Source organism: Oncorhynchus keta, chromosome 35 (genome assembly GCF_023373465.1).
Source record: "Oncorhynchus keta strain PuntledgeMale-10-30-2019 chromosome 35, Oket_V2, whole genome shotgun sequence".
Classification (NCBI taxonomy): Eukaryota; Metazoa; Chordata; class Actinopteri; order Salmoniformes; family Salmonidae; genus Oncorhynchus; species Oncorhynchus keta.
This window is the reverse complement of record NC_068455.1, coordinates 76665162-76677661: the sequence shown is the minus strand read 5'-3', so window position 1 is coordinate 76677661 and position 12500 is coordinate 76665162. Positions and strand designations below refer to the sequence as shown.

Sequence of the window (12500 nt, the reverse complement as noted above, 5' to 3'; positions counted from 1 at the left end):
TACCTAGCTAAATGCTTGTGTTTCTAACGCCATCGGTTCAGTAATACCTAGCTAAATGCTTGTGTTTCTAACGCCATCGGTTCAGTAATACCTAGCTAAATGCTTGTGTTTCTAGGGCCATCAGTTCAGTAATACCTAGCTAAATGCTTGTGTTTCTAACGCCATCGGTTCAGTAATACCTAGCTAAATGCTTGTGTTTCTAGGGCCATCGGTTCAGTAATACCTAGCTAAATGCTTGTGTTTCTAGGGCCATCAGTTCAGTAATACCTAGCTAAATGCTTGTGTTTCTAACGCCATCGGTTCAGTAATACCTAGCTAAATGCTTGTGTTTCTAACGCCATCGGTTCAGTAATACCTAGCTAAATGCTTGTGTTTCTAACGCCATCGGTTCAGTAATACCTAGCTAAATGCTTGTGTTTCTAACGCCATCGGTTCAGTAATACCTAGCTAAATGCTTGTGTTTCTAGGGCCATCAGTTCAGTAATACCTAGCTAAATGCTTGTGTTTCTAACGCCATCGGTTCAGTAATACCTAGCTAAATGCTTGTGTTTCTAGCGCCATCGGTTCAGTAATACCTAGCTAAATGCTTGTGTTTCTAACGCCATCGGTTCAGTAATACCTAGCTAAATGCTTGTGTTTCTAACGCCATCGGTTCAGTAATACCTAGCTAAATGCTTGTGTTTCTAACGCCATCGGTTCAGTAATACCTAGCTAAATGCTTGTGTTTCTAGCGCCATCGGTTCAGTAATACCTAGCTAAATGCTTGTGTTTCTAACGCCATCGGTTCACTAATACCTAGCTAAATGCTTATGTTTCTAACGCCATCGGTTCAGTAATACCTAGCTAAATGCTTGTGTTTCTAACGCCATCGGTTCAGTAATACCTAGCTAAATGCTTGTGTTTCTAGGACCATCGGTTCAGTAATACCTAGCTAAATGCTTGTGTTTCTCCCTCCAACGGTTCAGTAATACCTAGCTAAATGCTTGTGTTTCTAACGCCATCGGTTCAGTAATACCTAGCTAAATGCTTGTGTTTCTAGCTCCAACGGTTCAGTAATACCTAGCTAAATGCTTGTGTTTCTAGGGCCATCAGTTCAGTAATACCTAGCTAAATGCTTGTGTTTCTAACGCCATCGGTTCAGTAATACCTAGCTAAATGCTTGTGTTTCTAGGGCCATCGGTTCAGTAATACCTAGCTAAATGCTTGTGTTTCTAGGGCCATCGGTTCAGTAATACCTAGCTAAATGCTTGTGTTTCTAGGGCCATCGGTTCAGTAATACCTAGCTAAATGCTTGTGTTTCTAGGGCCATCGGTTCAGTAATACCTAGCTAAATGCTTGTGTTTCTAAAGCCATCGGTTCAGTAATACCTAGCTAAATGCTTGTGTTTCTCCCTCCAACGGTTCAGTAATACCTAGCTAAATGCTTGTGTTTCTAGGGCCATCAGTTCAGTAATACCTAGCTAAATGCTTGTGTTTCTAGCGCCATCAGTTCAGTAATACCTAGCTAAATGCTTGTGTTTCTAACGCCATCGGTTCAGTAATACCTAGCTAAATGCTTGTGTTTCTAGCTCCAACGGTTCAGTAATACCTAGCTAAATGCTTGTGTTTCTAACGCCATCAGTTCAGTAATACCTAGCTAAATGCTTGTGTTTCTAACGCCATCGGTTCAGTAATACCTAGCTAAATGCTTGTGTTTCTAACGCCATCGGTTCAGTAATACCTAGCTAAATGCTTGTGTTTCTAGCTCCAACGGTTCAGTAATACCTAGCTAAATGCTTGTGTTTCTAACGCCATCAGTTCAGTAATACCTAGCTAAATGCTTGTGTTTCTCCCTCCAACGGTTCAGTAATACCTAGCTAAATGCTTGTGTTTCTAGCTCCAACGGTTCAGTAATACCTAGCTAAATGCTTGTGTTTCTAGCTCCAACGGTTCAGTAATACCTAGCTAAATGCTTGTGTTTCTAGCTCCAACGGTTCAGTAATACCTAGCTAAATGCTTGTGTTTCTAGCTCCAACGGTTCAGTAATACCTAGCTAAATGCTTGTGTTTCTAGCGCCATCAGTTCAGTAATACCTAGCTAAATGCTTGTGTTTCTAGCGCCATCGGTTCAGTAATACCTAGCTAAATGCTTGTGTTTCTAGCTCCAACGGTTCAGTAATACCTAGCTAAATGCTTGTGTTTCTAGCTCCAACGGTTCAGTAATACCTAGCTAAATGCTTGTGTTTCTCGCTCCAACAGTTCAGTAATACCTAGCTAAATGCTTGTGTTTCTAGCGCCATCGGTTCAGTAATACCTAGCTAAATGCTTGTGTTTCTAACTCCAACGGTTCAGTAATACCTAGCTAAATGCTTGTGTTTCTAGCTCCAACGGTTCAGTAATACCTAGCTAAATGCTTGTGTTTCTAGCGCCATCAGTTCAGTAATACCTAGCTAAATGCTTGTGTTTTTAGCTCCAACAAAACAAAGACTACACACACTAGAATATAGTATATACATATGAAGTGTACAGCAGTAGTTATATAGGATGAGCCATGACTAGAATTCAGTATATACATTTAAAGTGGGTGGAACAGTATATAAACATGATTAAAGTGACCAGTGTTCGATGACTCTATGTACATAGGGCAGCAGCCTCTAAGGTTCTGGGCAGGGTTCTGGGCAGGGTTCTGGGCAGGGTTCTGGGCAGGGTACTGGGCAGGGTTCTGGGCAGGGTTCTGGGCAGGGTTCTGGGCAGGGTTCTGGGCAGGGTACTGGGCAGGGTTCTGGGCAGGGTTCTGGGCAGGGTACTGGACAGGGTACTGGGCAGGGTTCTGGGCAGGGTTCTGGACAGGGTTCTGGGCAGGGTTCTGGGCAGGGTTCTGGGCAGGGTTCTGGGCAGGGTACTGGACAGTCTGATGGTCTCTCGGTCTCAGCTTCGATGCATCTTTACTGACCTCGACTTGCTGGGTGGTAGCGTGGTGAACAGGCTCGAGTGGCTGAGGTCCCTGATGATCTTCTTGGCCTTCCTGTGACATCGCGTGCTGTAGGTTGTCCTGGAGGGCAGGTAGTTTGCCTCCCCCCACCCCCCCCACCCCCGGTGATGCGTTGGGCTGACCACACCACCCTATGGAGAGCCCTGCCATTGCAGGCGGTGCTGTTGCTGCACCAGGCGACGATGCAGCCCGACAGGATGCTCTCAATGGCGCATCTTTACAAGTTCATGATGGTCCTAGGTGACAAGATGAATTTCATCAGCCTCCTGAGGTTGAAGAGGCTCTGTTGCACCTTCTTCACCACGCTGTCTGTGTGAAGGGACAATTTAAAGTTTTCAGTGATGTGCACACCAAGGAACTTGAAGCTTTTTACCCTCTACACTGTGGCTTCATTGGTGTGGATGGGGAGGGGGGTGCTCTCTCTAGTGTCTTCTGAAGTCCAAGGTCAGCTCGTTCATTTTGTTGACGTTGAGGGAGAGGTTAATTTCCTGTCACCACTCCGCCAGGGCTTTCACCTCCCCTCTGATTGGCTATATAATTGTTGTTGGTAATCAGGCCTACCACTGTTGTGTCATTACTATGGTGTCGAAGGCCGAGCTGTAGTCGATGAACAACATTCTTCCAGACATATTTCTCTTGTCCAGGTGGGATAGGACAGTGGATCTGTTGAAGTGGGTCTAAGGTGACAGGTAAGGTGGAGGTGATATGATCCTTAATTAACCCCTCAAAGCACTTCAGGAGGACATGAGTGAGAGTTCTACGGGGCGAATAGTCACTTAGTTCAGTTACGTTTCTTGAGTACAAACAAACAATGGTGGGCATCTTTAAGCAACTGGGTGTCAGGATTTGGCTTGTTTTGGGTTGTTCTGGTTTTTGGTCACTAGATGCCCCCATTGTGCCTTTTGACCTTTTGTTTTCCCTTGATCCCCATTATTATTTGCACCCGTGCCTCGTTTCCCCTGATTGTATTTAAACCCTTTGTTTTCCTCAGTTCTTTGCTCTGTGTTTGTATGTTAGCACCCAGAGACCCGGGTTCGTAACCGGGTCCTGACACTGGGGACAACAGACACCAGTTGGTCTGCACATGCTCTAAGGATACGGCACGGGACGCTGTCTTGGCCAGCAGACCTGCAAGGGTTAACATGACTTACTCAAGTTGGCTATGAAGAACGAGAGCACACAGTCCTTGTGGGTGTTGGGGACTTGAGCCGACGGCTCAATGTTGTTTTCCGCAAATTGGGCGAAGAAGGTGTTTAGCTTTTCTGGGAGCGAGGAGTCTGCGTCCCCAACGTGGCTGAGTCCCTGCCACACACAGTACGTCTCATGTCTGAGCTATTGAATTGCAACACTTTGTCCCTGTGCTGTCGTTTTGTCTCTTTGATTGTCTTACTGAGGTCATAGCTGGTCTGTTTGTACACGTCCACGTTCCCACTCAACTTTCTATGGTGAAATGTTTTGGTCGCGCTTTCAGTTTTGCGTCAATATTGCCTTCTATCCACAGTTTTTGGTTTGGATAAGTTCTTGGTTTGGATAAGTTCTTGGTTTGGATAAGTTCACTGTAGGAACAACATCCTCTATGCACTTCCTGATGAACCCATTCCCGAGTCAGTGTATACTGGGAAATGTTCTGAAGCAACCCAGAACTTTTTCCGGTACGCATGACCAAAACAGTCTTAAAGCATAGATTCCTATTGGTCAGACCAACCTTGAACTGTTCTTACCATGGGAGCTTCCTGTTTAAGTTATTGTTCTATAAGTGGGCAGCAGTAGAATGGAGGAATGATCTGATTTGCTAAACTGAGGGCAGGGGAGGGCTTGTAGCCAGAGAGAAGCAATGATCCAGGGTTCTTGTTGTGCATGTAGCACAGGAGATGTGTGTTTTCCTCAGATTTCCTTTGTTAGAGTCCACAGCTATAATAACTGCGGCCCTCAGGATATGCGGTTTCCAGTTTGCACATAGTCCAGAGTAGTTCGTTGAGAGCCGTTGTGGTGTCGGCTTGGGGGCATAATGTTTTTGAGTATCCTGAGAGCAGGGGGGCTGAAAACAATCACCTTTCCTTTTTTCTTAGAATTTTACCCCTTTTTTTTGTACCGTTCATCCAAATCATTTGGTCACATTCATTTCTGTTAATGCATCTATTAATTACATTCATTCTCATTCTCGGAGTTGAAACGTTATTTACAACGTGCTGCACTTGTTAGAAACAAGTTAAGGATTATACCATACCGTCATTTACGAGGTGTGTCAAATGTTTCATTGTATTTTGTTAGGAGTGAGATGTGAGCGGGGAGCACGTGTCTGGTTTTTCTATCATCTTAATGTGGACAGGGAGAAGTAGGATAACTGGTCACCTTGTAGAAGTAGGATAACTGGTCACCTTGTAGAAGAAGTAGGATAACTGGTCATCTTGTAGAAGTAGGATAACTGGTCACCTTGTAGAAGTAGGTTAACTGGTCACCTTGTAGAAGTAGGTTAACTGGTCACCTTGTAGAAGTAGGATAACTGGTCACCTTGTAGAAGTGGGATAACTGGTCACCTTGTAGAAGTAGGATAACTGGTCACCTTGTAGAAGTAGGATAACTGGTCACCTTGTAGAAGTAGGATAACTGGTCACCTTGTAGAAGTAGGATAACTGGTCACCTTGTAGAAGTAGGATAACTGGTCACCTTGTAGAAGTAGGATAACTGGTCACCTTGTAGAAGTAGGATAACTGGTCACCTTGTAGAAGTAGGATAACTGGTCACCTTGTAGAAGTAGGATAACTGGTCACCTTGTAGAAGTAGGATAACTGGTCACCTTGTAGAAGTAGGATAACTGGTCACCTTGTAGAAGTAGGATAACTGGTCACCTTGTAGAAGTAGGATAACTGGTCACCTTGTAGAAGTAGGATAACTGGTCACCTTGTAGAAGTAGGATAACTGGTCACCTTGTAGAAGTAGGATAACTGGTCACCTTGTAGAAGTAGGATAACTGGTCACCTTGTAGAAGTAGGTTAGCTGGTCACCTTGTAGAAGTAGGTTAGCTGGTCACCTTGTAGAAGTAGGTTAACTGGTCACCTTGTAGAAGTAGGATAACTGGTCACCTTGTAGAAGTAGGTTAGCTGGTCACCTTGTAGAAGTAGGTTAACTGGTCACCTTGTAGAAGTGGGATAACTGGTCACCTTGTAGAAGTAGGATAACTGGTCACCTTGTAGAAGTAGGATAACTGGTCACCTTGTAGAAGTAGGATAACTGGTCACCTTGTAGAAGTAGGATAACTGGTCACCTTGTAGAAGTAGGATAACTGGTCACCTTGTAGAAGTAGGATAACTGGTCACCTTGTAGAAGTAGGATAACTGGTCACCTTGTAGAAGTAGGATAACTGGTCACCTTGTAGAAGTAGGATAACTGGTCACCTTGTAGAAGTAGGATAACTGGTCACCTTGTAGAAGTAGGATAACTGGTCACCTTGTAGAAGTAGGATAACTGGTCACCTTGTAGAAGTAGGATAACTGGTCACCTTGTAGAAGTAGGATAACTGGTCACCTTGTAGAAGTAGGATAACTGGTCACCTTGTAGAAGTAGGATAACTGGTCACCTTGTAGAAGTAGGTTAGCTGGTCACCTTGTAGAAGTAGGTTAGCTGGTCACCTTGTAGAAGTAGGTTAACTGGTCACCTTGTAGAAGTAGGATAACTGGTCACCTTGTAGAAGTAGGTTAGCTGGTCACCTTGTAGAAGTAGGTTAACTGGTCACCTTGTAGAAGTAGGATAACTGGTCACCTTGTAGAAGTAGGTTAGCTGGTCACCTGTGAGCAAATGTAGGAAAGTTGGCCATTTTGAGGATGTCTGATTTCTTATTGTCTAAGTATGAATGATAACAGTTCCTCACAGTATTTGAAAACTCTTCTACCTGTCAATAATCAGCAGGCCTCGGCGTGAAAGATCAAAATGTCACGCTCTGAGGATCCCACAAACCCAGTTGAGACTTCATAAAATACCCAAACGTATTTTCCTTTTTAGAAAAACAGCTGCGACTGTCCCAAGCTCACTGGAACGGGAAACTCTGAGGGTTCAGACTAGCTGAAACAATATTGCAAGTTTTCTAGCGACAGCTCGGGGTCAGACCTCATATATACAGTCATTGGGCCAGGCACTCATCAGCGGGTTGATTTGAAAGCCTACAATGTTGCACTTCACTATCCAAGTCAAGACGGATTGAAAGGGATGCAGACAGGAGTGAGAGAGAAATCAATGTGATATTTGCAGTTCATGTATTAGTACTCATTAACCTTGTTATAGTCCCCCTGCTACATTAACCTAGTTATAGTCCCCTGCTACATTAACCTAGTTATAGTCCCCCTGCTACATTAGACTAGTTATAGTCCCCCTGCTACATTAGACTAGTTATAGTCCCCCTGCTACATTAACCTAGTTATAGTCCCCTGCTACATTAACCTAGTTATAGTCCCCTGCTACATTAGACTAGTTATAGTCCCCCTGCTACATTAACCTAGTTATAGTCCCCTGCTACATTAGACTAGTTATAGTGCTACCCTAGTTATAGTCCCCCTGCTACATTAACCTAGTTATAGTCCCCTGCTACATTAACCTAGTTATAGTCCCCTGCTACATTTAGTTATAGTCCCCTGCTACATTAACCTAGTTATAGTCCCCTGCATTAGACATTAACCTAGTTATAGTCCCCTGCTACATTAACCTAGTTATAGTCCCCTGCTACATTAGACTAGTTATAGTCCCCCTGCTACATTAACCTAGTTATAGTCCCCTGCTACATTAGACTAGTTATAGTCCCCTGCTACATTAACCTAGTTATAGTCCCCTGCTACATTAACCTAGTTATAGTCCCCTGCTACATTAGACTAGTTATAGTCCCCTGCTACATTAACCTAGTTATAGTCCCCTGCTACATTAACCTAGTTATAGTCCCCTGCTACATTAACCTAGTTATAGTCCCCCTGCTACATTAACCTAGTTATAGTCCCCTGCTACATTAGACTAGTTATAGTCCCCCTGCTACATTAACCTAGTTATAGTCCCCTGCTACATTAACCTAGTTATAGTCCCCTGCTACATTAACCTAGTTATAGTCCCCTGCTACATTAACCTAGTTATAGTCCCCTGCTACATTAACCTAGTTATAGTCCCCTGCTACATTAACCTAGTTATAGTCCCCTGCTACATTAACCTAGTTATAGTCCCCTGCTACATTAACCTAGTTATAGTCCCCTGCTACATTAGACTAGTTATAGTCCCCCTGCTACATTAACTAGTTATAGTCCCCTGCTACATTAACCTAGTAATAGTCCCCCTGCTACATTAACCTAGTTATAGTCCCCTGTTACAATTACCTAGTTATAGTCCCCTGCTACATTAGACTAGTTATAGTCCCCTGCTACATTAGACTAGATATAGTCCCCCTGCTACATTATACTAGTTATAGTCCCCTGTTACAATAACCTAGTTATAGTCCCCTGTTACAATAACCTAGTTATAGTCCCCTGTTACAATAACCTAGTTATAGTCCCCTGCTACATTAGACTAGTTATAGGCCCCTGTTACAATAACCTAGTTATAGTCCGCTGTTACATTAGACTAGTTATAGTCCCCTGTTACAATAACCTAGTTATAGTCCCCTGCTACATTAACCTAGTTATAGTCCCCTGCTACATTAACCTAGTTATATGCTACATTAACCTAGTTATAGTCCCCTGCTACATTAACCTAGTTATAGTCCCCTGTTACAATAACCTAGTTATAGTCCCTGCTACATTAGACTAGTAATAGTCCCCTGTTACAATAACCTAGTTATAGTCCCCTGCTACATTAACCTAGTTATAGTTATAGTCCCCTGTTACATTAACCTAGTTAATAGTCCCCTGCTACATTAACCTAGTAATAGTCCCCTGCTACATTAACCTAGTAATAGTCCCCTGCTAACATTAACATTAACCTAGTAATAGTCCCCTGCTACATTAACCTAGTAATAGTCCCCTGCTACATTAACCTAGTAATAGTCAGTCCCCTGTTACATTAACCTAGTAATAGTCCCCCTGTTACATTAACCTAGTAATAGTCCCCCTGCTACATTAACCTAGTAATAGTCCCCTGCTACATTAACCTAGTAATAGTCCCCTGCTACATTAACCTAGTAATAGTCCCCCTGCTACATTAACCTAGTAATAGTCCCCTGCTACATTAACCTAGTAATAGTCCCCTGCTACATTAACCTAGTTATAGTCCCCTGCTACATTAACCTAGTTATAGTCCCCTGCTACATTAACCTAGTTATAGTCCCCTGCTACATTAACCTAGTTATAGTCCCCCTGCTACATTAACCTAGTTATAGTCCCCCTGCTACATTAACCTAGTTATAGTCCCCCTGCTACGTTAACCTAGTTATAGTCCCCTGTTACAATAACCTAGTTATAGTCCGCTGTTACATTAGACTAGTTATAGTCCCCTGTTACAATAACCTAGTTATAGTCAGTCCCCTGTTACAATAACCTAGTTATAGTCCCCTGTTACAATAACCTAGTTATAGTCCCCTGTTACAATAACCTAGTTATAGTCCTCTGTTACAATAACCTAGTTATAGTCCCCTGTTACAATAACCTAGTAATAGTCCCCTGTTACAATAACCTAGTAATAGTCCCCTGTTACAATAACCTAGTTATAGGCCCCTGCTACATTAGACTAGTTTTAGTCCCCTGTTACATTAGACTAGTTATAGTCCCCCTGCTACATTATACTAGTTATAGTCCCCTGTTACAATAACCTAGTTATAGTCCCCTGCTACATTAACCTAGTTATAGTCCCCTGCTACATTAACCTAGTTATAGTCCCCCTGCTACATTAACCTATAGTCCCCTGTTATAGTCCCCTGTTACATTAACCTATAATACCATTAACCTAGTTATAGTCCCCTGTAACCCCTGCTACATTAACCTAGTTATAGTCCCCTGCTACATTAACCTAGTTATAGTCCCCTGCTACATTAACCTAGTTATAGTCCCCTGCTACATTAACCTAGTTATAGTCCCCTGCTACATTAACCTAGTTATAGTCCCCTGCTACATTAACCTAGTTATAGTCCCCTGCTACATTAACCTAGTTATAGTCCCCTGCTACATTAACCTAGTAATAGTCCCCTGCTACATTAACCTAGTTATAGTCCCCTGCTACATTAACCTAGTAATAGTCCCCTGCTACATTAACCTAGTAATAGTCCCCTGCTACATTAACCTAGTAATAGTCCCCTGTTACATTAACCTAGTAATAGTCCCCCTGCTACATTAACCTAGTAATAGTCCCCCTGCTACATTAACCTAGTTATAGTCCCCTGCTACATTAACCTAGTAATAGTCCCCTGCTACATTAACCTAGTAATAGTCCCCCTGCTACATTAACCTAGTTATAGTCCCTGCTACATTAACCTAGTTATAGTCCCCTGCTACATTAACCTAGTAATAGTCCCCTGTTACATTAACCTAGTAATAGTCCCCCTGCTACATTAACCTAGTAATAGTCCCCCTGCTACATTAACCTAGTAATGGTCCCCCTGCTACATTAACCTAGTAATGGTCCCCCTGCTACATTTAACCTAGTTATAGTCCCCTGCTACATTAACCTAGTTATAGTCCCCTGTTACAATAACCTAGTAATAGTCCCCCTGCTACATTAACCTAGTTATAGTCCCCTGCTACATTAACCTAGTTATAGTCCCCTGTTACAGTAACCTAGTAATAGTCCCCCTGCTACATTAGACTAGTTATAGTCCCCCTGTTACAATAACCTAGTAATAGTCCCCCTGCTACATTAACCTAGTTATAGTCCCCTTTTACAGTAACCTAGTAATAGTCCCCCTGCTACATTAACCTAGTTATAGTCCCCTGTTACAATAACCTAGTAATAGTCCCCCTGCTACATTAACCTAGTTGTAGTCCCCTGCTACATTAACCTAGTTATAGTCCCCTGTTACAGTAACCTAGTAATAGTCCCCCTGCTACATTAGACCTGTTACAATAACCTAGTAATATTCCCCCTGCTACATTAACCTAGTCATAGTCCCCTGCTACATTAACCTAGTAATAGTCCCCTGTTATATTAACCTAGTAATAGTCCCCCTGCTACATTAACCTAGTAATAGTCCCCCTGCTACATTAACCTAGTAATGGTCCCCCTGCTACATTAACCTAGTAATGGTCCCCCTGCTACATTTAACCTAGTTATAGTCCCCTGCTACATTAACCTAGTTATAGTCCCCTGTTACAATAACCTAGTAATAGTCCCCCTGCTACATTAACCTAGTTATAGTCCCCTGCTACATTAACCTAGTTATAGTCCCCTGTTACAGTAACCTAGTAATAGTCCCCCTGCTACATTAGACTAGTTATAGTCCCCTGCTACATTAACCTAGTTATAGTCCCCTGTTACAGTAACCTAGTAATATTCCCCCTGCTACATTAACCTAGTTATAGTCCCCTGCTACATTAACCTAGTTATAGTCCCCTGTTACAGTAACCTAGTAATAGTCCCCCTGCTACATTAACCTAGTTATAGTCCCCTGTAACATTAACCTAGTTACATTAGACTATTTATAGTCCCCTGTAACATTAACCTAGTTACATTAGACTAGTTATAGTCCCCTGTAACATTAACCTAGTTACATTAGACTAGTTATAGTCTCTTAGTTCTTTAGCTGCCCTCACATTGAATCATCTGTCAGATGCTGGTTCTCATTAATAACATTTTAACTCTGAGATTTGTATAATTTCTATTCAGATTTGTTTAATAACCCATGTGACAATGATTCTGACGAAACAAAACTCTATCATTAAAATGAAACTGTTCCACAAAAATGTACATATGAAAATCATAACTGGCACGCAGATCGGTAGAAATGGTAGGAATAGAATGCCGCCTAGGAATAGAATGTTGTGATCGGAGTGCACATTTCTTTATGCTGCATAGAGAGAGAGAGAGAGAGAGAGAGAGAGAGAGAACCTGAGACTGAGAACCTGAGACGGAGCTGCATTTCCTGACAAAATGTCAAAAATATAAAACAATTAGAGAGTGTCATTTCCCCAAAGACCTCTCTAATGAGAACAGGCTACCCGTCCTGTTGGGGGAGGACGCAGAGAGCTGTGGGTTGGCAGCACACTACATTGAAGACCTCTCTGATGAGAATAGGCTACCGTCCTGTTGGGGGAGGACGCAGAGAGCTGTGGGTTGGCAGCACACTACATTGAAGACCTCTCTGATGAGAATAGGCTACCCGTCCTGTTGGGGGAGGACGCAGAGAGCTGTGGGTTGGCAGCGCACTACATTGAAGACCTCTCTGATGAGAATAGGCTACCCGTCCTGTTGGGGGAGGATGCAGAGAGCTGTGGGTTGGCAGCGCACTACATTGCTGCCTGCCATAAGGGACGGTGTCTGACAGATCAACATGTCCTCTACTTATTGTTATTGTTCAAGGTTATTTTGACCCGTTGACAATTTTGATTCTCATTTTTATATTGAAAATATACAAAA

General features: G+C 42.8%; 1 protein-coding gene across 1 annotated transcript in view; it reads left to right on the top strand.

Moving 5' to 3' along the window:
• The window catches only part of LOC118379634 (pyruvate carboxylase, mitochondrial-like), a 596907-nt gene that overhangs the window by 465321 nt on the left and 119086 nt on the right, over window positions 1-12500 (top strand). The gene's annotated exons all lie outside the window — the stretch shown is intronic.